This window comes from Mustela erminea, chromosome 18 (assembly GCF_009829155.1).
Source record: "Mustela erminea isolate mMusErm1 chromosome 18, mMusErm1.Pri, whole genome shotgun sequence".
NCBI lineage: Eukaryota > Metazoa > Chordata > Mammalia > Carnivora > Mustelidae > Mustela > Mustela erminea.
The window spans coordinates 59,184,690-59,209,090 of record NC_045631.1 but is presented as its reverse complement, the minus strand read 5'-3'; the positions used below and the strand labels follow the sequence as shown (position 1 = coordinate 59,209,090).

The following is a 24,401-nucleotide window of genomic DNA, read 5'->3' as shown; positions in this document are numbered from 1 at the left end:
ATTTAGGAATCGTAAACATCACTCCTGCTTGCTCATTTTACATTTTTTTTAAAAAATGCGGCAATAGGGAAATGTAAAATTTCATGTGAGGCTCACACGCTGTTTCCACTGGGCCACACCGTTCCGGGTTTGGCAGACGCTCCCACGGGCTGGGGCCAGATCGCAGGCAAAGGGGAACTGGTCTGTTGGCTCTTTCTTGGGAGGGACTTTCAAAGGAGTCTCTCCGCAGTGCCGGGCGAGGTGGGCCAGGGCGACGGTGGCAGGTCTCCTCTCTCGAAGGCCTACCTGGACCCTGTGGACGGGGAGTCGGGGAGACTGACCTCTCTCAGCCTGCATTCTGCGCGTCGGAGCAGAAATCCATACTTTTCAGGCATGAGCCTGTCTTGGTGGGGGCAGGAATAGAATCCCATTTTTTCCCAACTCAGGGACAAGATTTGAGCTCCTTGGGTCGCAGAGGACCCCCCTAACCCCCACGTCAGTGCCCGTCGGGCAGGGGGAAGCAAGAGATAAAATGGGCATAAGAGAGGACTTTCTTATTGGGGTCACAGGTGAATCATTATAACAGCACCTTGCACTTCTGTGCGTTCACACATGATCGGGGTAAGGTCCACACAACCGAACACTTACTCCCTTAACTGTGTTTCGGTGCACCGTTCCGTGGCGCCCAGTGTTTGACATGGCGGTGCAGCCGTCGCCCTCTACCTCCGGAACATCTTCGTCTTCCCCGAGCCAAGCTCTGTCACCCAGAAACACCACCTGCCTGCCCCACCCCCCGCCAAGGCGTCCACGGTCCTCCTTTCTGTCTGTGAGTGTTTGAGTCCTCTAGGTGCCTCGCGTGAGTGGAATCGCACAGTGTCTGTCCTTGGAGTCTGCTGACCTCACTGAGTGCCTCGTCCTCCAGATCTGCCCGGAGTTGGCAGCACGCGTCACTGCACAGTGTGATGTTTGTGGAGCCCCTTCGTGGGGCTGATCTTGTGCTCTTCTCCTGCCTCCCGTGGACAGGCTTATTGGCCCCGTTTTGCGGCTGGAGGACACTGGAGGCTCATCATCCAGGTTCCCTGGGACATAGCTAGAGGCCCCGTGGCCTGCACATGGGGGGCCAGATTCTGGTTCTCTGACCTTCCTTGGGCTCTGCCCACTTCACCCTGGCCGGGTGATGCTGGCACCATCCACCACTTTGCCAAAACAACCCACCCACTGTTGTAATCATCCCAGGCAGTAGAAAATAAAATCGGTTGTCGGAGAAGACATTCTTGTCTTAAGTATCTTTCCCTCACCCGGTCTCCCGCACCCGCTCCCTTGAGATGAGGCAGACGGGTTTCTAAGCGCACCTGCAAGGGAGGGGCAGGTCAGTTTATAAATCCTGGATGACCTAGACGATGGGGCCAGTCTGAGGCCTGTTGACAGAGAGGCTTTGAAGGATGGGTTCCAGGCGGGGTGTGTGCGTGCCCACGGAATGCTAATCAATAATGTATAAGGAGAAGGGCATGTTATGCAAATTCAAGGTATAGGTATTGTGTCTGCCACAGTTAAATGCCGGGAAGCCACTGAGGGAGGGGCTGCGCTGGGCGTGGTCCGCAGCCCCTCAGCTCCCACTGGTCCGGACTCCTGCCTGTCCTCGATCACCGGAAGCCCGCGGCGTGGCAGGGGACAGGAACAAGAGTAGCCTTTTCCCGGGGGCTCTGGTCTGCGGGCGCTGATGGACATTTCTCTTCTTTGGCAGCTGTGAGGGTTCCGCAGGCAGGAAGAATCGCCCCGAGCCTTCAGATGCCCGGTGCCTGTGGCCGGAGGCTGCTAGAGTCAGCACACGAGAAGGCCGGCACCTTCCCCCGCAGCGGGGAGGCACGGCAGCGGCCGAGCCCGCCGCAGAACTGGTAAATCTGTCTGTGGGCCAGTGGGTACTGCTTCGCCAACCTCATTACTCTGGTGCATTTAGCAGCTTGGAGGAAGATAATACCTTTCAGGTTTGACCCAGTTTTAGTTTTTGTTGTCGTAACCGTGGCAGATCCACCTTTGAGCCCCTCGGCAGCAGGCCCGCGGGGTTAGCGGTTTATGGCGGGCATGTGCGTGGAGTTCCTAATGCGCGGGCGGCGGAGAACCGTGGCACCCTCGGCCGGTCCTGATCTCCACTCAGCGACATTTTCCACGACAAACCCTCATCCTTCCCGCCATCTGAGAGCCGGTGCCCTGGAGCCCCAAGAACCGCATGACCTTGATTTCAGAAGTGGATGGACAGACAGGGACCGACAGACAGGCGGCCCCGCACAGCCTTGCTGCACTTCCCTCCGTGGGATGACGGACATCCTCCTCTTGCACCACGAGCTGTGATGTCACTTCCCGTTTCCAGGGAGGAAGCAGGGGCTGTGGGCGGGGAAGTGAGGCTTCCCCGGGGTCTGCCTGCCGAAGGCTCCCCTTTCCTGACTTGTAGGGGAAACATGGCTAGAGGTCATGTGATGCTTCTTGGTACAGAGGCAGGAGAAGGGGCTGGGGTAACTGAGGGGGAAGAGGTGCATCAGTCAGTGGCTGTTGCGTGGCAGCGGCTGTTGCGTGGCAGACCGCTCCAGAATCAGACGCTTACAACACCAGTCACTTCTTTTTATTTTTCCCAAGCCCGTGGGTCCGTTGGGGGCCAGCCGATGGACTCCATGGTTGCGCTCCCAGCCGGGTGGAGTGGGGCAGCCCTGCTTCATGTGCCTTTCACCCCGTCCTGGGACCAGGAGCCCAACCGTGGCAATGGCAGAGGCATAAGAGAATGAGTGGGAACATGGACGCCTTCTTCTGGCCCAAGTGTGTAAACGGCTGCCTGTTTCTTGAGCCTCATTCTTTGACCAAATAAGTCACATGACTGAGCCCACATTGATACGGGGTGGAAAGAGACTTGGCCTCTTCGATAGGAAACCTGCAGTCACGTGGCACAGGGACTCACGTCTCATTACCGTGTGCCACCGCGGTCGGTGGGGAGGACTGTGAATCTGACGACAAGGACGGAGATGATGGCGGCCTTCATCTACTTAGTGCTAACCGTAGAGCAGTCACGCAGCGAAGCGTCCTGTGTATGTGATCTTATGTGTTGTTTTTTATAGTAACCGCACAAGAAAGTTGTTACCCACTTCATAGGTGGGCAAACTGAGGTTGCGAAAGCTTAAGTAACTTGCGCCGGTATAGTGACAGGGCAGCCAGGGTTTCCCTCCAGGTTTTTCTGACCTCCAAGCCCAGACTCAAAGACCTTTCAGTCTTTGTCTTCAGTCCCTGCTCCTGTACTGGGCCTTCTTTTGCCCTCGCTGAGTTTACTTTGTGGAGGATGGATGGATGGATGGATGGACGGACGGACGGACGGGTGGTTGAGTGGATGGTTAGTTATGGTGGGTGGATGAGTGGCCAGGTAGGTGGGTAGATGGCTGGATGGTAGAATGGGGTATGGGTAGGTGGATCGGTGGATGGATGGATGGACGGATGGATCAGTGGACAGTGGAGGAACAGACGAAGAGGTGGCAGATGGACAAGTGGATGGGTAGATGAATAAAGTCTGTCCCCAGTGACCATTGCTGACGTGTACTCCTAGTTTCAGCACACCATGCTGCTCCTGGGGAGGTCTCCCTTTCATCATGGAGCTCTACATGAGCCCAAACTCATATGCTAGGTAGTAAGAGTGCCAGAGGACCTCAGAAGGAAAATCAGGTCCTGGGAAGGCAGATTTCATGGCCAGGGTCACTCAGAGAGGATAGACTGGAGGCCACAGCAGGGTACGAGTCGGCCTTGGCTTGCGTAGAAAGGCCTCCTCTCTGCCAGCCCTTGGTCTGTGTTTCACTCTCAGAACACAGGGCAGGAGGTGGGCAGAAGAGCCTCTTACCGAGGAAGCGAATTAGGAGAGATCCAGCGGGTGGTGACGGCCCCTGCTTCCCCATCTTCTTCTCGCCCTCTGCGCCCATCTCTTCCTCAGCATCAACAGCTGTCCCCGCCGCGGGTCTCCTGAGCCCTCCTGCACACGGGCTTCACCCTCCGCTCCTCCGGGGAGGCCCGTCCGAGACCAGGACCTGGACCCTGCTGGAGCGGGAGGACAGTTCTGAAGCAGCCTCCTTGGATCTGGGACAGTCTAGGGCAGACTCTGGGTGTTTGCTTGGTGACTGATGTGGTAGCCGTGGCGCCCGAGGGGCTGGGGAAGAGCTCTGGGCGTGCCCCGCCTGTCCTGTTCAAGACCACCGACTCCGTGTGCAGCGTGTTCCTTCCGACCGACGCTAACCGGAAGGGGCCAGAAGCAGATTCTAGTCCCTGCTCCAGGATGCAGGGGCCAGCACAGGGTCCTGGATGAGGACGCGTTCCTGTATCATCACGTTTCCTCTCTTTCTCTTCTTATTGCAGGAGAGTTGACAAGCGAAGGTTGGGACTGAGGCTTTGGGTGGCACACCGATGGTTCTTGCCTTCCTGCCGCTGCTGGTGGCCGCCCCCTGGGGCAGGTGACTCAGTCTGCGTGTGGGACACATGCGCTACCACTGCCCTGATTATTGCTTCTTCCCAGACGTATTGATCGGGCTTCTGTCTCTGACTCTGGCCAACGGAAAGGCTCTGTAGCCTGTCAGAACCTTAGGGACTGAGAGTGGCTTTGACTCAAGGTGTATTGTCAGTCTAAAATGTTATTTCTTTTTTCAGTTGAAAAATGGGGAGTCAGTTACAGATTGTGAAATGTATGGGTCTTAGTACAGTTGAAGGGGTTTTTTGACAACTGTGTACACCTGACTGACCATCACCTACGTTGAGATAGGGAACATTCTCCCATCTCCAGAAGGTTCCTTGATGTGGCAGGGGTGCTAAAGTCCCCGAGCCAGATGATGGGGGTGCAGGCAGCTGGACAGAGGCTGAAGCTCCAGCCTTCCTGGGACTGTGGTGGTGGCCTGGACCAGTGCAGGCCCACGGGAACCCAGCTCCGTTGAGCTAACAGCCAGGAGAGGGGATCCAAGGCAGAGAAAGGGCTGGCAGCATCATTAGCTCACTCCCCTGCCTCCACACAGGACACTCAGGTCACCCAGAGAGCTGTCCTGTCCTAGGTGGTAGGCATTGTCCTCAAGAGTGCCCAGGCCCGTGTGGGGCAGACTGGCCTCATATCTTAGCCCACACCCTTTGGGTTCAGGAGCCCAGGAGCCCAGGCAGCTGAGGTGTGTAGCTCAGTGGCCTTCACAGGGTTTCGGTCAGCATGCTGTGACAGTGCTGTCCAACCTCCGAGACCACGTGTGGGAAGCTCAGAGGTGGGCATCCCTGGGCTCCAGATTGCCAAGAAAAGGGACATGTGACACCTTGCCCTGGGCAGGGGTTCAAGGCCACATCCTGCCCAGAAAGTCCTTCTGGGCACTGTTTCTGTTGCATTGTCTTCTTGTTTGACTCCTGTGCTCAGGGCAGGTGGGGGCAGCCGAGGACCGGTGCCCACACCAGCTCCAGGACGGACTTCTCCCGCTGGCTAGAATTCTCCCAGAGCCGGGCCCTCCGGGGAATTCTCTCGGGATGACTGTGCAGTGCAAATGCTGTTACAGCAGCTGGCAGAATGTATTTTTAAACACGTTACTGATGCAAGTTATTCTCCTGTGCTCGGGCTGGAGCCGTGTGTGGAGCGCCTGGGGAGAACAGGGCAGCCCATGGAAGGGAACATTTAAAAAACCTGCCCGGGGGCAGGTGTGCCCTGGGGGGCTCAGGCAGTCAAGCATCTGACTTTGGTTTTAACTCAGGTTGTGATCTCAGGGTTGTGGGATCGAGCCCCATGTTGGGCTCCCCGCTGGCCATGGAGTCTGCTCAGCGCTCTCCCCCTCTGCCCTGCTGCTCCTCCCTGCGCGCGCTCTCTTTAAATACCTGCCTGGCAGCACAGTCGGGCTGTGGGCAACCCCCTAGACCTGAGCGTGCAGCTAGATGGGGGTCTGAGGGCCAGTTCTGAGACATCACAGGCCTGTTCCTGCGATGCGGAGCCCAAGAATGAGTCTTCACCAGGCCCCCTGGCTGTCAGGACCCGGGGCCGACAAGCAGCCCCCCCAGCCCCGTGGTCCCCCAGGCCCCGTGTTCTTGGGGAGGGCATCCTGGAGTCTCTGTCCCACCCTCCCCATTTCTGTCTGCTGCCTAAAAGTTAGAATCCTATTAAGGTCGCGGTTCCCTATATTTATGACGCAAAGCCAGTCTCCGAGAAAACTTCGGCTGTTCAGCATCAAAATCCTATTACCAAACGCCGTGTTTCTCATGCACAGACACCTGGTGGCCGGGAGATAAGTGGGAACGAGCTCCTGTTTGTGGCCGCTGTGCTATCTGCCCAGCCCAGGCTGCCCCGGAGCCCAGCCCCTCCCCAGATCGGTGCCCCGCCCCCCTCTTGCCCACCCCCAAGCCCCACTGTCTGGGCAGCTTCATGGGGCCTCCCTGTGCCAGCAGGGAAAGCCACCTAGGAAGTGCCTGTCCTCGACCCCCACCTTGTTCCTGGGGTGACTTCCTCTCCCTGGCCCTGCCCAGGAGGGTGTCTGTGAGCTGGGGTCCCTGGCCCGCAAGGGCATTGCCGAGGGCAGAAGAAAGGGGATGGGGTATGTGGGGGAGACGGTTAGACCCTCTCCTGGGCTGGGGGCCGCGCTAAGGCCCAGGGAAGCAAGTGCGGGGATTAACTGTGGGGACCGGCCCCCGCCCCAGCTCTGTGGACAGACAGCCAGGGCTGAGAGACAAGGCTCCCTCCCTGCGCTCTCCTGTCCTCCTGGTGAAGACCACCGGCCTCCAGCTCTGTGATCCCTGGTGGGTTCCAGGCCCTCCCCTAAGGCTGTCTTTTATGAGCACCCCCTGGCCACCTGTCCTCCCCTGTAGGCAGGATGGGGCTGACTCTAAAGCAGGCCTTGTGGGGCCTTCGGGCCTCAGCCACCTTCTCTCCTGCCGCCTGTCCTCAGCTGGCCACGCACCGGGGCTGAGCCCCCTCCTGCCAGCCTGCTGCTGCTTCCTTCGGAAAGCTGGCCACGCCCCAGCGCAGCCCACTCCCACGCTCGCTGTGCCCGCGGCACTCCGGACAGCCCTTCGCCGCAGACTGTGTTGTAATGGTCTGTTTCGATCACGGCAGTGACGCCCCCGCTCCTGCCCAGGCCTGTGTACGTTGCAGGCGAGGAGCGACAGGGGGCCTATCACTGCCAGTACAGGGGAGCGGTCCCCCTCCTGGGTGAGCCCAGGGCCTCTCAGGTAGGGGCACAAAGCGGGGAGACAGTCAGCGTCCAGGCCTCACCCCTTCGCCCCATCTGACTGCCTGCTTCCCCACTAGACTGTGAACCACTGAGGACCTTGAGGGAGGCAGCCTCGGTCCCCTCCACCGAGCACCGAGCACACCACAGCCTCCCCCGGGGTCTGGAGAGAGCGCAGGAGCCTGCCTGGGTCACCCTCAGGGTCTCCTCTCCCCTCAGCTCTCCCCTTTCCCAGCTGCGCTTTCCTTCACAGCCACGGGACCCTGCCCCCCCCCCCCCCACCGGAGAGGTATGGGGCACGAGAGGGACACGGAAGGGGGTTGTTTGCCCCCCGGTAACCTGGGCCTGTCGGCAAGACTCAGGGTTTTGCTTTTTCCATTAATTTATTCATCCATCCAACAAGTGTTTGAGAACCTCGTCTGTCGACCACTGGGTTTACAGTGGTGAACACAACAGATACTCCCCAGCCCTCCAGGACCACGGATGAGGAAGGAAACAAGTTAAAACATAATTACGATTTGCAACAGGCGCCACAGAGGAGCCCAGGGCCCCAGGAGATGAGACGGGACCGGGTCTCCCAAGGAGGCAGAAAGGGAGAGGGTCCCCGCTGGGGGGCAGGGGGCCGCTGGGCGCCGTAGGGGTCTGGAGCGTCTGACACCCTCTCGTGGGGCATCATAGCGACTGGGGTTTCTGCGGTGTCTGAAAGCCTTGGCTCCCTTCTCGGCGGAGCCCCTGTTCCTTTGCACAGGCTTCTCTCCCACCCCTGCCACCTCCCAGGGACCCTGCCTGTGCCCCTGCTCCCTTGTCCCTCGCGCCCCCCATCTTCTCAGTGGGTGCTCCTCTCCCTGCCCTTGGCCGCAGCCACCACTAACATCTCTCCTTGCTGGAACCCTCGTATGACGCATCTGCGGGTCTCACGGTCATGCCACAGCTTCGTGGTGTCAGACAACAGTCATTTCTTAGCCCACACCCTCTGGGCTCAGGAGCCCGGGAGCCCAGGCAGCTGAGGTGTGTAGCTCAGTGGCCTTCGCGGGGTTGCGGTCAGCATGCTGGCTGTCGGAGGGGGGGCCCCGGTTCCTCCTACATGGATCTCTCCCTGTGGCCACTTGAGTGTGGCTCCATGACATGCCGGCCAGCTCCCACCAGCGTGAGAGTGGGAGATGTCGTTTATGGCCTGATCTCAGGACCGTGATGCCATCACTGCGGCTGCATTCCAGGGGTGGCAGAGTAGGCCCTGGTGTGAGGAGAGAGGGGACTGTGTCAGGGGACGGGGGGTGAGGATCGTGGTGGCCATCCTGGAGGCGGGTGCCACCATCCCCAAAGCAGACCAGACTGTCTCCCAAGCCCTAGATCCTGGCAGCCGACCACCTGCCATACAGCCCCTCCCCCACACATCCCAGCGCTATTCCAGCACAACACGTCCAAGTCCGAACCCAACCCCACAAGCCTTGGGGAACCTTGTTCTGTAGCTGTTAACGTATTCCAAGGTGTCGAGAATACCATCGGGAGTGCCTGTGACCCGACAACAAACCCCACATGCTGTCCGTGGTCCTGACCAGTCTCCGACCGTCTCGTGTGTCTCAGTGCCTCACAGGAGAGCCCGCGGCTGCCTCCACATCGAGATTCCTGCCTGGGTTTTTAGCCCCTTCTGCCCGTGCCTCACACCAGAGCCAACCTCCTAAGACATGCGTCTGCGTAGTTTCCTGCTTAAACTTCAGGTGGCTGTTGAGAGTCCTTGGCGCCGTGTTTGAGGTGCTCCTGGATCTGGCGCCCGACTTGCACGGCCGGCCTCACCTTCCAGTGCATCTGGTCTCAGGCCCGAAAGACACCCCACTCCCTGCTAAGGGCCCCACGCATGCTTCCCGCATCCCCAGTACTGGCACTTCGTGCACTCTGCCACTCACACGTCACTATTGAGCCCCTGTCCTGTGCCGGGCACTGTTCTACGCCCCGAGCACAGCTGAGGTCTGCCCTGTGGCAACTTACGTCCCGTGCAAGCCCTTATCCCCTCCTCTGCGGGGGTTCTGGTTTGTGCATCCCCCTCCTTTGGCACTGCAAGCCCCTCGGGGACAGACCCGTGTGGTGGTCTCATTTGTGTCCCCAGTCTCTGGTGTGGGAGGGGCTGGAGGGATGCTCAGCTCTGGAATGGTGCTTTTGGGAAGGGCCCACCAACAGGAAGGAAGCAGCTGGCCTAAGGTTCCCCGAGGGCCTGGAGCAGGGCTCTTGGTCTGGCTCACGGATTCCAGGACTCAGGAACCCAGCCTGATCCGGGAAGGGAAGCCCAGAAGACTCGGAGGAGAGCCTGGGAGCATTTTGGATGGTGCCCCAGGCAGCTCCTTCCCACCAAGAGGCTATATGCAAGCCCCGTTCTCTCGCATTTGGGGAATGCTTCTGGGGGGCCTGGAGTCCCTGGGGCCCCCGCTTCAAGCCTGGCTGTCACTGGGGTCACACAGCCCCCAGCCTTTCTGCCAGAAACTGCTTTCCCCGACCTTGGGGAAAATTGCTTCCCAAATTATACCCCTGCATTTCCCAGGCTTTAAACACAGCGCAGGGGACACGTAAATTGCATAAGGGCCTTCTCATTCCTGTTGGACGCGTTGAATAATGTAACATTCCAACAATACCTAAAGGTACACTGTATTATTAAAACTCACTGGCGTTAAAAAAGGAAGAAGCAGCCGCAATTCAGCTACAGTAGAATTGTCACCCACTCCCACTAGATGCCAGAATAATAAAACCCAAATTATTATTATTTTTTTTTTTTTGTCAGGGACGGGATTCATAAGGCATGAGGGGAGTCAGGCACGGAGCTGGCTTCTGGGTTAAAAACGGAGGGAGGAGACTCGTGTACTCAGAATATCGCGCGCTCCCCTATCATCTTCACTCCCGGAACGCGGCGTCCCGTGTTCTCCTTCTCCGGGCTCAAGAGCTGGCAAGTCTTGCTTTCTTAGCGTGTCTTAGGTCAAGCTCTGGGTTTGGTCATTTGGCCCTTGTGTTGTGAGGAAACAGAGACCGAGAGCACGGGGGAGAGGAGGAACAGGACAGGCGTGCTCCGTCCCCCCGAACGGTGCTGGCGAGGGGGTGGACCGAAGCCGGGAGAAGGGGCACGACTGCTAGGGAGGGAGCGCGCCAGAGGGGCATGCGGGCAGGAGGCGAGGCTGAGTGCGGCACCCCTGATGGGCGACAGCTCCGTGTCCCACCAGACGGTGTGGTTGGTAGGACAAGCAGCTCTGCTTGGCTTGGACGTGTCGGTGGTTTTTAAAAATCGGATACCAGTCCTTGTCATTACATTGCATTTGCCAGTTTGACCGCAGCACAAGGGACAGGCGGCTTTGCCTGAGGTTAAGGTGTGCGACATAATGACTTGTGGTAGGTACCTGCTGTGAAGTGGCCACCACAGCAGGTGGGGTGACCTCCGTCCCCTCACACGCTCACACGTGATTTCCCGGGATGGTGAGTTCTGCGATCTCCTCCCGTGGCGACTTGCACGTTCACAGCGATCATGCTGTTCCTCCTGACCTCCGCAGCCAACTCCCACGGCCCTGTTCTGAGACGGGCGAGCTGAGCCCCTGGGGTTTGCAGATGCCACTTCCTGAGGCCCTCGGGGACATCGACCGGGAATGTGGGCAGACGAGGACGGGCGCCAAGGTCAAGTCCTGAGTCTGTGGGGCCATGCCCGCTCAGATGGGGCCCGAGTGCCCGCCCCAGGCCCAGGGAGGGGGCACAGCGCGAGGGCACTGGTGGGCGTCTCTGCTTCTCTGTGTTGCCTCAGCTCTAGTCCCTCCTTCCCCCTCCCAGGCCTGTAGTGGCAGAGGTCCGGGGTCCTCAGAGAGGAATGAAGGGGCCGGCTGCCCAGTCCCTCTGAGGGCTGGAGTTGGAGGGTGACCGGAGGACCCTTCCCTCTGCACAGGTCTGTTCTCACAGCAGCCTCTGCGGGGCTCGTGCCTGTGTGTGTGTGTGTGTGTGTGTGTGTGTGTGTGTGTGTTGGCTTATCTATCTATTTATTTATTCATGTATTTATTTTGCAAAAGACACTTTTTAGAGGTCCCAGTGTTTATTTTCCATCTTCTCTCCCTAATGGCAAGAATCCCAACAGGAGGCCTTTGGGGCCATTGTACCAAAGGCAGCCCCAGCCGTCTGCCCCCTTGGGAGGCAAGCTGGGAGCTGCGCTGGCTCTGTAGCCACCATGGGCCCTGGAGATTTAACTGGCGGCTGAGATACGGGGGGGAGTAGGAATGCGCTGGGGAGACCTTCCCTGAGACGGAGGCCTCCCAGCCTGCTCCCTGCCCTTGCCCTTGGTAGGACCACACCTGGTACTTTCCAGCAATAGGCTCTTCTCTAGGATCATGTCCTTCTGCTTCCCACCCCCCTCCACCTATGTCCAGCCTTCCTGGGGGCCTCTGTCCACCCTCAAATTATTTGGAGGGCTCCCCCATCCAAAGTGAGGGGGTTAGATCCCAAAGAAGTAGGTCGAGGGTTTAGGGAAGAGTCCTGGCCACCAGAGAACCCTTGTGCCACTGGCCCTGGGGTTCTGCGGGGTGCGCGGGTGGGCACCCCCTGCCGCAGGAGGCACAAGGACTTGGACACTGATGGTCAGCAGTTGGAGGCTCCTGACTACCTCTGGCCCTGGGCAATGCGCTGGTAGAGGCTGGAACCTCGGGCACCTGCCACGGTGCTTGGTGCATGGCGGGACACAGTGAACGTGGTAACCAGGAGGGGGAAGAGGCAGCCCCCTCCTCTGCTGGATTTGGGACAGCAGGTGGTGGTCTGGACCCTGGACCTCAGCTAGGCAGGCCTCACTGTCTTGTGCTGCTGTGAGCCCCGTGGGCCTTCTGCGCTCCTTTTTTTTCTTTCTTTCTTTTTTTTTTTTTCCTTTTAAGAGTTTACTTATTTATTTGTCAGAGAGCGAGAGAGCGAGAGAGTGAGCACACAAGCAGGGGGGTGGGAAAGGGAGACGCAGGCTCCCCTCCAAGAAAGGAGCCCGATGTGGGACTGGGTCCCAGGACACTGGGATCATGACGTGGGCTGAAGGCAGATGCCCGAGCCACCCAGGGATCCCTTTCCTTTTCCCTTTTCCCAGAACCAGCCGTGGGGCCTATAAAGACCTCATGGCTACTTACTTGGCCTTCTGCCTCTTTCTATTGGCTGTTCTGAGAAGGCGGAGGTGGGACCTGCCCCTCCTGCTGGCCGCTGGGACTTATGTCCCTGAAAACCCCAGGGCAGAAGCCCCTGGATCTGCCCTGTGGGTGGTGGCTGGTGTTTCCTCCTGCAGAGTGGGGGAGACCGTGCTGTTGCAATCCGAGACAAGCCATGAGATGATCTCTCGTTTAAGGAAACAAAGGGCGGCCGGGTAGCGGTGAGGCTGGCTCTTGCCCTGGGTCCCCGAGCCCTGGCCAGGGCAGGACTGCTTGCCCCGGTGGGGGTGGGGGGTGGGGAGAGCACCCTGGTCCAGTCCCAGTGACCCCGTGGCCCACGCTTTCCCATCTAAGTGAGCCCCGCCGGCTGTGCACCGCCCAGCAGAGTGAAGTAACGTCTCTCTGGGCCTGCGTGGCTCCTGAGGGGGGTGCGGAGTTAGGGTACCGGGCGCACAGCTCAACACGTGAGTAGCAGGGGGCTGGCAGGGGGTCCTGGGGGATGTGAAGGCATCATGCTGGAGAGGGTGGCCCGGTTTCAAGAACTGTACACACCCATCAGCGTGCCGGAGACAGAGGGGTTTGGGGTCCCTGGGTGCCGGTGGGGTCCCACTTCCCTCCCTGTCTTTGCTCCCTGTCCCTTGTCATCTGTCCTTCTTGGTTTAGGTCCCCGGGGTGCTGTCTGCCTGCCCTCTTACTCCTCTTCCGGTGGGTCTGGTGCAGAATGAGTTCCAGCCCTTGCCTTTTGTGCCGGCTGCTGCGGGGCAGGCGTTTGGTTCTGAGAGAAGCCTGCCTCCTGCCCTCTCTGCCCACCAGCGTGGTCACACCTGAGCCCCCTCTGCCCGGCTCCCCTTCCTCCTCCTGGGCCCTACCCCGGCCACCTCGCCCACCGCCTCATTTAGTACAGACCTAGGAGAACAGATCTCACACTTGCTTTTCCCATTGGCGGGTGGCCTCCCGGAGCTCAGGGCCATTTCCCGTTTTCCGTTCTCTCCAATGCCCAGCCCCAGGCGCTGTGCAGGGACAGCATGGGTGGCCACTGGAAAGGCACGTGGGGTCCGGGCATTTCTCTGCAGTTGGGGGCGCTCTGTGGGGTTGGCCCTGCCATTTGCGACGTGGGTGGTTCCCCTTTAAGTAACTGGATTTTAGGAAAAGAAACAAACTGGTAGTCTTTTCTTTCCTTTTTTAAAGCTCTGTTGTGGGATTTCTGGGGATGTGCCAGCAGGAGCCTCTCCATGGAGGCAGGCTGGGGGGACCACTCCTGGGTCAACCTGACTCAGGGCCCTGCCCCAGAGCCCGTCTCTGGGGGCTGACCAGGGAGGGGGGTCCGAATGGTGTTTGTGTCCTGTCTGCCTGGAGGCACGCTCACTGGGTTGGACTGAATGAAGCCAAGAAAGGACTCCCAAGGCCAAACAGTAGTGAACCAGCCCCCTTGTGTTCCTCTGGCTCCCGGGGTGATGAGGGACGCCGGTCTAAGAAGCCTAATGGGTGCCGAGGGGAGAATGAAGGGGGTCTTCATGCCTGCTCTTGACGAACACTGAGTAAGCTCCGACTGTGTGCCAGGCACGGCCTGCGCACGGGGCATCAGAACTGAGTAAAAGAGACTCGGGTACTTGCCCTCGGGGCACTTGTTCTGGCGTGACGCATCTGAGTGGAAGCAGATGTGATCAGTCTTGGGGGGGGCGTCGATGGGGCCCGGGAAGCGGGAATGGAGGATGACCGCCATGTCTGATAAGGTGTTCTCCTTGGGATTGGCCACTTGGGAGATGCCACAGATCAGAGTCGCCAGGGAGGGAGGGGCAAGCCATGCGGTTACGTAGGGAAGAGGGTCCCGAGCAGCGCAGGCACGAAGGTGTGGTGCAGGGGGAGGCCTGCTTGTGTTGTGGGGGGACAGCCTGGAGGCCCAGGGGCTGCAGGGGGCAGGGACACTGCCTAGGGTCCTGTGGGAAGAGGGAGACTTACCAGCAAGCTGTGAACCACAGCCCAGCAAGAGCCCGCAGCTTATTCTTGCCTCCGTCGCCTTAGTCCTACCACATCATGGAAGCGTCGGGCTCCTCAGACCTGGTCGCACCTGGCTTGCAGGCCGCTGTGGCAACTCCGGGTGTTTTTTCCCAGCCACATAGGACGGCATCGGGGGGACATGTCAGGAGGGTGACATCACCCAAAGAACCTTTTAAAAAAAGAGAGGGACCAGGGAGTTTCGGCAGTGGTAGCAGTGGGGGCGTACTGGACTCTGTACTGGGAGAGGCAGGAAGTGGGGGGCATCGCGTGACCAGACCGGCGGGAGCCAGCAGGGCGGGGAGGGGTTAGAGAACATTGTGGGGGCGCTGCGGGGGGAGGGCTGGCCACGCAGCACGGGGCGCCCACCTGCCGTTAGGCGATAGGGTCCTAATGCTTTCCCCCCGACCGCAGATTCCTCTTGGTCCCGTGGGGTGTGGTCACCGGGCCACAGCCCGTCTTCTCTAGGGCATTCACGCCGGGTTCGTTTTATATCCAAAAGAGGATGTTTGCTTCAAAAGCATTTACATTTTTTTCCTTTTCCTTCAGGTTGAGAATCTGTCTCTGAGAACCTGAAGCTTTTCCTGCTGATTCTCACTATTCTCCCAGCAAACTTCCACCCGAGAAAGTTCCGGAAAGAGCCCCACGGGAGGCCTCCCTGCTACGGCGAAGCAGACCTCACCCACCCCTACCAGGTAAGGCTGCCGCCGGTCCGAGCTGTCCTGGGAGTCTGGGTTTGCGACGAAGAACGCTTCGTTGGCACGAGCGACGGGCGGGGTGGGGTGGTTCTGCCGGCTCAGGTGTGAGGCTCACTGTGGCTTTGAGGGGCTTAGGGGGCCGGATGGGGAGCGTCGGCAGATCCCTGGGAATCTGTACGGGGTACCTGCCGTCTGTGACCTGAAATCCGTCAGCCCGGCTGATGGACGGGGAAGGTGGACGGGGTGTGGTGTCCGCCATCTGGTGTCCGTGCGAGACGCGGAGGCTGAGGCCAGGTCTGACCGTCCCCTGCCCAGGTCTCCCTGCAGCCAGTGAGCGGTGCTCAGGGCTCCACGGGGTTCCCGAGGGGACTGCCTGATTCACTCCGTCCCACCTCAGCTGTGGCAGCGGGTGAGCGGCAAAGCGCTGCCGGCTCGGGGCCCGTCCCCCTTCAGGTCACCCCGTGTCAGACGCCAGCCGCAAGTCTTGGGGGCCGCTTGCACTTCTGACGTACCGGCTACAAATTCCCATGACCTTCGGGTTTGATAATTGGCTAGCATGACTCTCAGAACCTGAGAGCCATACCTGTGGCTGCGTTTTTATAATAAAGGACACGCATAGGGTGAGGTCTGCTCTCCCCGTGCAGGGTTAGGACACGTCCCCATCCTAGCATGTCCACGTGTTCACCTGTCACCAACCTCCCTGAGCTTTGGGCGTCCAGAGTTTTACTGGAGCCCTATTACTTCATTGGTCACAAGACTGGACCCTGTCTCCTGCCCCTCTCTGACCCCTGAGGGGGACAGGAAGGCTCAGCTTTCTAGTCGGTGCCTCTCTGTCAAAGAACCCTGAGCCCTGAGCCACCCGGTTAGCGGGAAGCCAGGTATGGGAGTAACAGGTGACAGGAATTCCAGAGGCCAGGGACAAAGCCAGATGCGGTCGGGTTCCCCTCACCAGGAAGCTCCCTGCGGAGACACTGCCCCAAACTAGAGGGTCAGGCTCGTCGGAGGCAGGGCGGGAGCAACTCAAGCCCGAGTCCCGCTGTCCCCCTTGTGTGCTGACCCTTTCCTGGGCGGAGCACACAATGCCGATGAGAAATCTGGGCAGGAGGCCGAGGACACAGGCTGGTCCCTCCAGTACTCCTTGAAAGAGCGAGCGCACAGAATCACATTCTCCTCCAGGCACGGGCGCTTCCGGGTGTGCGCTGCTCCTCTCCGCCTCTCCTTCAGTGGGCTGATGCTCACTGACCGGTCGCATGCTGTCACTCAGCCGTCCTCGCGCACCCCCGATACGCGGAGCCAGCGGTGCAGGCCGGAGACAGGGGGAGACCAAGCCAAGCCCTCGCCGTTTGCTTCCTGGTGGGGCGAACACATCTATAGAGTAAGGTCAGGTAGTGCCGAGGCTCTGAGGAAAGGTGCTAGGAGGCGATCGCGGTGGTGGAGGCTGTTCTCCCCAGGACATTCCCCGGCAGGCCCCAGAGCCTGCTGCTCTGGGCAGAGGCTGTTGGAGCAAGGGTGGGAACCAGCCGCCGAGGCCTGGGGAGAGCGGTTCAGGCAGAGGGTCTGGTGAGTGCAAAGGCCCTGAGGCATGTTGGAGAAGCAGCTAAAAGGGCTGGTTTGGGGGCGCCTGGGTGGCTCAGTGGGTTAAGCCTCTGCCTTCAGCTCAGGTCATGATCTCAGGGTCCTGGGATCGAGTCCTGCGTCAGGCTCTCTGCTCAGCAGGGAGCCTGCTTCCTCCTCTCTCTCCCTCTGCCTGCCTCTCTGCCCACTTGTGATCTCTCTTTGTCAAATAAATAAAACCTTTAAAAAAAAAAAAGGGCTGGTTTGCCAGGGTCCTGTGGGGGAGCAGGGTAGAAGGTGTGGGGCCTAAATCAGAAGCTTTTAGGCCAGGAATAAGGGTTTGGGAGCTTGTCTTAAAGACTGCAGGAGCCAGGGAAGGGCTCTGAGCAAAGGAGGGGTCACCGGGTTTGAGTTGTATGCAGATAACGTTGCCTTCTGTGTAGGAACGCGCAGGGCGGGAAGTCAGAGCGGAAGCAGGGAGCCTCAAGGAAGCTGCTGCTTGTCGTGGGGTGGGGGCGGCTGTGCCGTGGACCCGGGATGAGAATGGCGGGCCCGGGGACATGCCGGGGGTGAGAACTTTAAACAACCACCCTTCTACACTGAAATGGCTCTGTCACCCCATTGCTAAACCTTTGGGGGCCCCTGAGAGAGCCTGCAGGGGAAGATCACACCGCCCAGGCTGCCCTGGGACAGGAGCCACGGCATGCGCTAGCTGGGGAAGATCGCAACCCCACGGGACCGTCAGACTCCTTCAGACTCCTTCGGGGGATCCTGTGATGATACCATAAAACCTCCTGTAGGGGGCACATGGCTTGGGCCTGGCCTCAGCAGGGGCCAAGCCCCCTGGGATCATGTGCCAGCCCCTAAAGCTCAGGATCCTGGGTCTAAGCACAAGCCCGCGATGCCCTGCCCCAGAGGAAGGGCCGAGAGCGCCCACCTCCTCAGGCAGGGACCCCTTGGAAGACGCTTTTCCCTGAAGGAGATTGAAGGGTCCGGCCTCAGGGGAAAAGGTCACATCTTGGGGTTGTCAAAGCCAGAAGCTGATGGCAGCTCTGGGGAATTCGGGGCCTAGGGGCTGTGCAAGCTGCTGTCCACTGGGAGCCGCCCCCTCTTCCGGCCCCTCGCTGATCCGAAGGCAGGCTCTGACCCGGTGACCGGGCAGTGGGCATGTGCGCCTCCTTCCTCCCCGCGGGTCCAGGGTCCGGGAGAGAAGGCACCAGAGGAAGGCTCTGGAGTCCCTGTCACACCCGGCAGTTTGAAGCCTGCAGAGGAAGCCCAGCTGTATTTTGCCTTTTCATCCGCTTCAGGCAGGCAGTGGGTCTGGGGCGGGGGAGGCCAAGCAAACCGAGCTGTGGTCGGGGGCCTGCCGGCTCCTGAGCCCTGCGGATACCCTCCCACCTGTGGCGCAGCCCACCCCAGTCCCCGCTCTTCTGGAGGGGGACACACACGGGCTCCAGAGGGAGCCACGCCTGCCCCCGGGCGCCCCAGAGCACGGGGCTCTGATGTCTGGAAAGAAAGTCAGGGAGAGGGTCCGGCCTGCCATCCGTGCCCCCGGCGCAGGCCCCTCCCCCGGCGTTTCATCGCTGCTCCGCGCCCATGGAGCAAGTCTTGGCCTCCACTGGTAGGCGGCCGGCAGGAGGAGGGCCGGCTGGGGATGGGGTCCGGGGGACGTGGGGGAGAGAGGGACCGTGAGCTGCTCCTGCACGTCTTCCATGGTGGTAGCGAGTCACCAGGGTGGTGCCTCCCTGCGTGCTTTGGGGTCAGTCTCTGGCAAGGTCTGGGCCAGCAAGAAGCTGCCGGAGCCTCTGCTCCTCGAGGGGGCTGTTCCGTCCCCTTGGGTATGTGGGACCACTTAGTGTGGCTCCCCACCATGGCAGAATCGCCTTTCCTGGGGGCCTGGGGGGTCACCTCCAACGCCTTGGAAACGGTCCCATACATTAGATCCCATTTTAAGGCTTATCCTTTAAATATGGATCAGTTTGGATTTTACCGTAAATTCTGAGTCCGTATTAAAAACACAGATGGAAATTAATCTGCTACAAAATGAGATTTGTCTCTTACTTGCAGTGGTGGAGGCCCGGGGCAGCCCATGCTCTGGGGCGCTGGGGAGGGAACCCGCTTGCCTGCAGCCTGGAAAGACTCGCAGTGGCTGTCTCGGCTCTTCCGTCCCAGTCCTCCCCTCCCGCTCCCGCCCCCGCGCCATTCTCACCTGCGCTGTGTGCGTCAGGGTCCCTCTGATGCCGTCAGCTGTTCCTTCTCCAGATGTTTTTGGGAGGGAGCCACCCGTGTTTCGGAGCTGAGCGATAAGCAAGGTCTTCTGTCCTGACCTCCCGGCCCTCCGAGAGTGCTCCTGCAGGGGAGGATTCGGTCGCCAGAGTTCACTCTTCCTGCTCAAGGAGACTGGCTTCGGGCCTCGAGCCTCTTTGAAACATGGCCATGTGCAGGGACACGCGTGTGCCTGAGAGCAGGGGCTGCGGGCTCTGGTATTGGGGCAGAGGGTGGACAGGTCACAGCTCTGCAGCCAGCACACATCGGGCTTTGCCCCCTTCAACAGGAGAATCTATCTGTCTACCCCAGCCCCCCCGCCCCGCCCCCCCACCCCCTGTGGGGATGGACCCCTGAGCTGCCACACACGACTTCCCATAAACCATCCCCGAATGAGAACGCTTCCTGCACCATCCGTCACGCCCCCGTCTCTTGTCTGCTTGTTGTGAAAAGCTGTTGCTCCGGACCCCATCACATGACGGCATCCTCGGGAGGCCGAGCCCAAGCAAAGGCCGCCCGCACCGGCAGTGTTCCTGCACACGGAGCTTTCTAGAGTGTCGGGGTGAAGGTGGCCTCTTGGTGGGCAGAGGGAGAGCACGGCTTTATCTGGTCACACAGCAGCTCATGGGGTATTTCCAGCCCTTGCCAGTCGTACATCCCTGCCAGGCACGAGGCAGTCCCGGGTGCTGCTGGTGGGGGCGGGGGGGGGGGGCGCTGGAGGTGCTGCCTTCGCACGGGGCCATCTCACTTCTTCCCGGACCTGATGGTTTCATTTGAGGACTCTGGCTCAAGCCCGTCTTTGGAAATACGGATCCTTCTAGGAACATCCGTGGTTCCTCTTCTCTTGCTAAATGTTGTTTGGAAGAGAGGCTTCGGGGAGGGTGTCGAGATGGGCTTTAAGCCTTGCTTCTGACTGCTTGTTGCTGCAGCCGGTTCTGGGGATGTGGCCATGAGGAAGGGAGAGGAGGAGGACAGGCAGCCCTCCTGCACCGCCTCCCCCGTCCCCTGCCCTTCCCCCAGGGGTGCGAGGAAGGCCCGGAACCTCCCTGGCAAACCCTTAGCACCCACCAGGTTGGCAGCTTGGCTCTGCCTCCAGGAGCCCGCCTGTCTGTCCCAGGCAGGTGTCAGCAACCCCGAAGTCAGTGGGGATGTGTGATCCCATCTGCTTTTGGCTTCCCGCTGTCCTTTTCTCTGGCCCATAGTCGCTGGTCGAAGAATGAACCTGTCGGCGCTGGTGAGCCATTTGTAAAATACAGAACAGGCCACTGTGTTTCTCTGGTGAGTTTGGAGCTGTGCGAGAGAGCAGCCCTGGGGGCAGGCGGGTCGCGGAGGGCACGGTCACAGCAGCCCCTCCATGGAATGTCCAATTAGAGCCCATTAGTCACTCGTGTTGAAGCATTTAGAACAATTAGAGGTGAGAAGAGTTTCCAGATGCGGCTTCGGTGCTGGTGCTGGAAGGCGAGCCCTGCCGGCTGCTCCCCAGATGGAAATCGGCCGAGCTGCGTGCGGGAGTCGGCCGCCATCTCGTGGGCACAGGCCTGGTCCCCGGGCCTCAGCGCTTGGAATTCAGATGCTCCCTGTGTGTGTCCTGCGGTGGTGTTCACGAAGGGCCACGGTGGATTCTCTCAGTTCTGGAGGCCGGATGTCAGAAATGAAGGTGCCAGCCGGCCGTGCCCGCTCTCTCAGATCCTGGGGGCTGCCGGCCGTCCTTGGCTGGTAAACCCAGCGTCTGTCACCGTGTGGCCTCTCCGCTCTGTGTCTCTGTCCCCGTGTCTTCCCTTTTGGGTGTGTTCCAAACTTCCTTTGTCCTGTGAGGACACCAGCCATTTGGGTAGAGCCGCCGTTCTCCAGGGTGACCTCGTCTTAATCCCTGATGACATCTGCAAAGACCCAAGTCCAAATAAGGTCACATTCCTGCGTTCTGGGGGTCAGGTCTTCAGCAGATGCCTTTAGGGGACATCATTCTACCCACCGTGTCTCCCGAGACTGCTGGGAGGAAGGTGAGCCCAGGCAGTGCCCTCCACGTGTCCAGCCGCGGGCCCCGCCCCCACAGGTTTCACGCGGACGCTCATAGCTCCTCAGTCACTTTTAACATGATGACGAGAAGATGCCTGTAGGCCCCACGGTCACAGGACCTCCATTCACCGAGCGCAGGAGGTGGGGCTACCTGGGGTCGTCAGCTGAGATCCTTGCCCAGATCCTGGATTTGCCCTCCACCCCCTTCTCAGCATCCCACTGCTGAGGTGGGCCTTGAGAGCAAACTAAGAATTAAGAAGTCAGACTCCAAATCCAGGCCCGAAAACGACAGTTTGTGGGGCAAGTGCAGAGCACACAGTTTTGTTCTGCGGGTGAGGGTGTCCCTGGAGGAGGGAACGGGTTCGAAGAAGTCGCAGCGCGGGTGGAGGAGGGGGTGGAGGAGGGCCCCGGGGAGGCCCTGGGACCGGCTGTGCGGTTGGGCGGCAGTTTAGGAGCGAGCCGGCTCTGAGGATGGAGGCCAGCAGCGTCCGGGAGGGGGAAAGTCAAGCTGACGCCGGCACAAGTGAGACGTCGGAGCTGGGGGCGGGGCCCACGAGGACACCGGAACGAGGAACAAATGGCACCAGGGGCAAGGAGGAACACAGGCAGGAAACCGAGCCTGGGGACACGCTGCGCCCATGTTGAGGGATGCAGAAGTCAAACGTGGGCAAGGTGGCCTTCTGCGAAAACTTGGTTCCCCGTCCGCGTTCCTGTGTGAGGCTGAGCATCAGGAGAAGGGCCGTGTCTTGGGGAGGGGCTGGAACATGGCTGTCGCCATCCTCAGGTGCACGGGGGGGAAGGAGGGACGAGCTTCATGCCTCGGGATGTTGGTTGACGTGGGTGTGCACACAGGACTTGAAGGGTTCCCGTCACAGAGTCGCTGCCTGAACGTGTGACTTAGAGACGTCCCCGCTGGAGACACGGGTGGGTTCCAGGGGATGCGCGTCCATTCATGGAGTGTACGTTCAAGCTGGGTTACTCTCTGGGGCGGTGAGGGTTTGAGGGTCAGCCTCACCCAGGGTGATGCTGTTCTTGCTGATTCCAGTGCCCGGGGCACCCATGTGGTTCCTTGGGATCCGCCCATCACCCTCGGCACCGACACACGGGCTGGCAGCGAACTTCACTTAAAGGGCAAATGGGCAAGCAGGGATTTTTATGGACTGGGAGAAAATTCTTTTTTTATCCAATTTGCAAGGACACATTAGGTATTCCCAGGCCTGGTGCTTTCAAAGACCTCTGTGTTCTGTGGGGCAAAGAACAGAAAAGGAGTGTCAACAGGTGTCAGAGGAGGAAAACTTAATTTGGAAGTCGAGGTCGGGACGAGCCCGGCTTTAGTTCCGTGTGTGCGTGTGTGTCGGAGGGAAAACATGGAGGCAGGCCAGAATCATTTTGCTCTGCTTCTTTGGGGTGGGAGAGGAGGTAGAGCTTAGACAGATGGTGGTTTTGAGGGACCTTGTGTCATCGAGTGGAGTGTTGCTGAGGAGCGGCTGGGGCTACGGGAAGCTGGCGGGGTGTGGCCACCCACGGCTACCCGCGGGGTTAGTGAGGGTGTCAGCATTACGGAGGGACCCGGAAACCGTCAGAAGATGAACCCAAGAACCCACTTCAACACGATCAAATAGCAGCTCCTAGAACACCTTCATGCGGGAGGCATCTGTGGGCCTGGGGTCTCTAACATGGTGCCGAAGGTGTGGAGGCGGGACAGGCAGGCATCACGGGTGACCCGCACGTGTGGGTTGTCTGTCCAGCATCCCCACTGTTGGGCTGACATGCCTCTTCCCTGGGAATCCTCATGACAACCCTGTGGGCTGAGTGCCATGAGGAAACTGAGCCCCAGGTATCGGATTAGTGTGGGGCCATCGAGAGTTGGAACCTGCGGCGGCTCTCGGGGACGGCCCTGGCTCAGGTCTCATGTCTCGAACCATCCAAATCAGAGGAACCCAAAGTGAGGGGTGTGGACGGAGCCTGCCCGCAAGCCGGTGCCGCGGGTCCCTGAGAGATGAGTGCAGAGCCGGAGCCCCGAGGGTTTCCTGTAAGAGATTTTACATCTCGTGGACCGATTCATGAGACTTTGGGCTTTGTATACTGTCTGTCATTTTTATTCCATTTCTCCAGTAATCCCCCATGGAGCATATACATTCCTTATGGACGGCTTGTGTCTCTGGTGAGTTGGAAATAAAACGCCCCTTCACCACGGGTACTTCGGGTGGCCCTGACAGGACGGGGCACAGGTCCCAGCTCCAATCAGGGGAGGCTCCAGCGGGCTGTGCCGAGGGCTGGAGTGCCCAGAGCGGGGAGCAGCTCTGAGATCGTGCGGCGGTGGTGGCCGGCGTGTGTGCTCCGGCTGCCGTCCCCAGGCTGGACAGCGCTACCGGCTCGCAGTTCTGGAGGCTGGATGTCCACGTTCAAGGTGGCAGTGGGGGTGGTCCCTTCCGAGGCACCTGTCCTGGTCTTGCCGAGGGCCGCCTTCTCCCTGTGTCCTCACGGGGTCGTCCTCCAGGCGTGTCTGTCCACATCTCTTCCATGAGAACACCAGCCACGGGGGGACATTGTAACGTAACGACTCCCGTAAGGACCCTATCTCCAGATATAGTCACATTCCGAGGTGGGGTTAGGGCTTTAACATCCGAGTTCTGAGGACACACAATTCAGCCCATAGCAGAAGGGATTTTTCTGTACTGTTTTTGCCATTTCTTGTGAGTCATTAATGATTTAAAAATAAAGTGAAATTTTTTTTAAGGGTGACACTCCTCTCCCCCAAAACAGCACGGCCACTGTGGTTCCTCTCGGCAGGGTCCAGGCAGGCAGCCGACTGTCCCAGGTTTGGGGGAACGGCTCTCTGGGATGGATGCCAAGTTGGCACGGCCCAGATCCCACCCTCTGTTGTCTGTCCTCTGGTGCTGTCCCTCTCAGTCTGCACAGGGACCAGGAAGGCTGCCGATCTGTGTTCTCCACCTGTGGCGGTTCTCTTGGGTCCTCTCTTCCTCCCTCCACGGGGTCCCCTTTGCTCTCAGGTTTCTTAAGGGCATTGGCTTCTGCTGCTGCCTTGCTCTTCCCATAGCTCTGTGCATGGTAGGTTTCCATGAAAGGCTTACCATAGGATGTCTTAGATACAACGTTCTAGACGGTGCTTTCGTTGTCTCCTTCAAAATGCTCTCCCTTAACTCTAACAACAGCTGAATCATGGGTCACATATGGCTCTAGGTGTGAAGGCGGGATCGTCACATGGGGCTGTGATAGCAGACCTGTGTCCAGAAGCCCTTCCTCCATGGCAGATCCTGTCCAAGAGGATGGGTGCGGCATTCCTCACTGAACAGTGTTTGCAGAGTACTTGTCCATCCTTCTGTCTGTTCATCCATCCATCCATGTGTGTATGTATCTGTCCGTCCACCTACCCACCCATCCGTCCATCCATCCATCCATTCATCCATCTGTCCATCATCCATCCGTCCATCCGTCCATCCATTCGTCCATCTGTCCATCCGTCCATCATCCATCCGTCCATCCGTCCATCTGTCCATCATCCATCCGTCCATCTGTCCATCTATCCATCCGTCCAT

At 59.6% G+C, this 24,401-nt stretch overlaps 1 protein-coding gene across 7 annotated transcripts in view; it reads left to right on the top strand.

Moving 5' to 3' along the window:
- The window catches only part of RBFOX3 (RNA binding fox-1 homolog 3), a 397,113-nt gene that overhangs the window by 81,396 nt on the left and 291,316 nt on the right, over nt 1–24,401 (top strand). For all 7 annotated transcript variants that reach the window (XM_032320550.1, XM_032320543.1, XM_032320549.1 and 4 more), the window contains exon 2: nt 14,858–15,003. The gene's annotated coding sequence lies outside the window, so the exon portion shown is untranslated. The remainder of the gene's footprint in view (nt 1–14,857; nt 15,004–24,401) is intronic.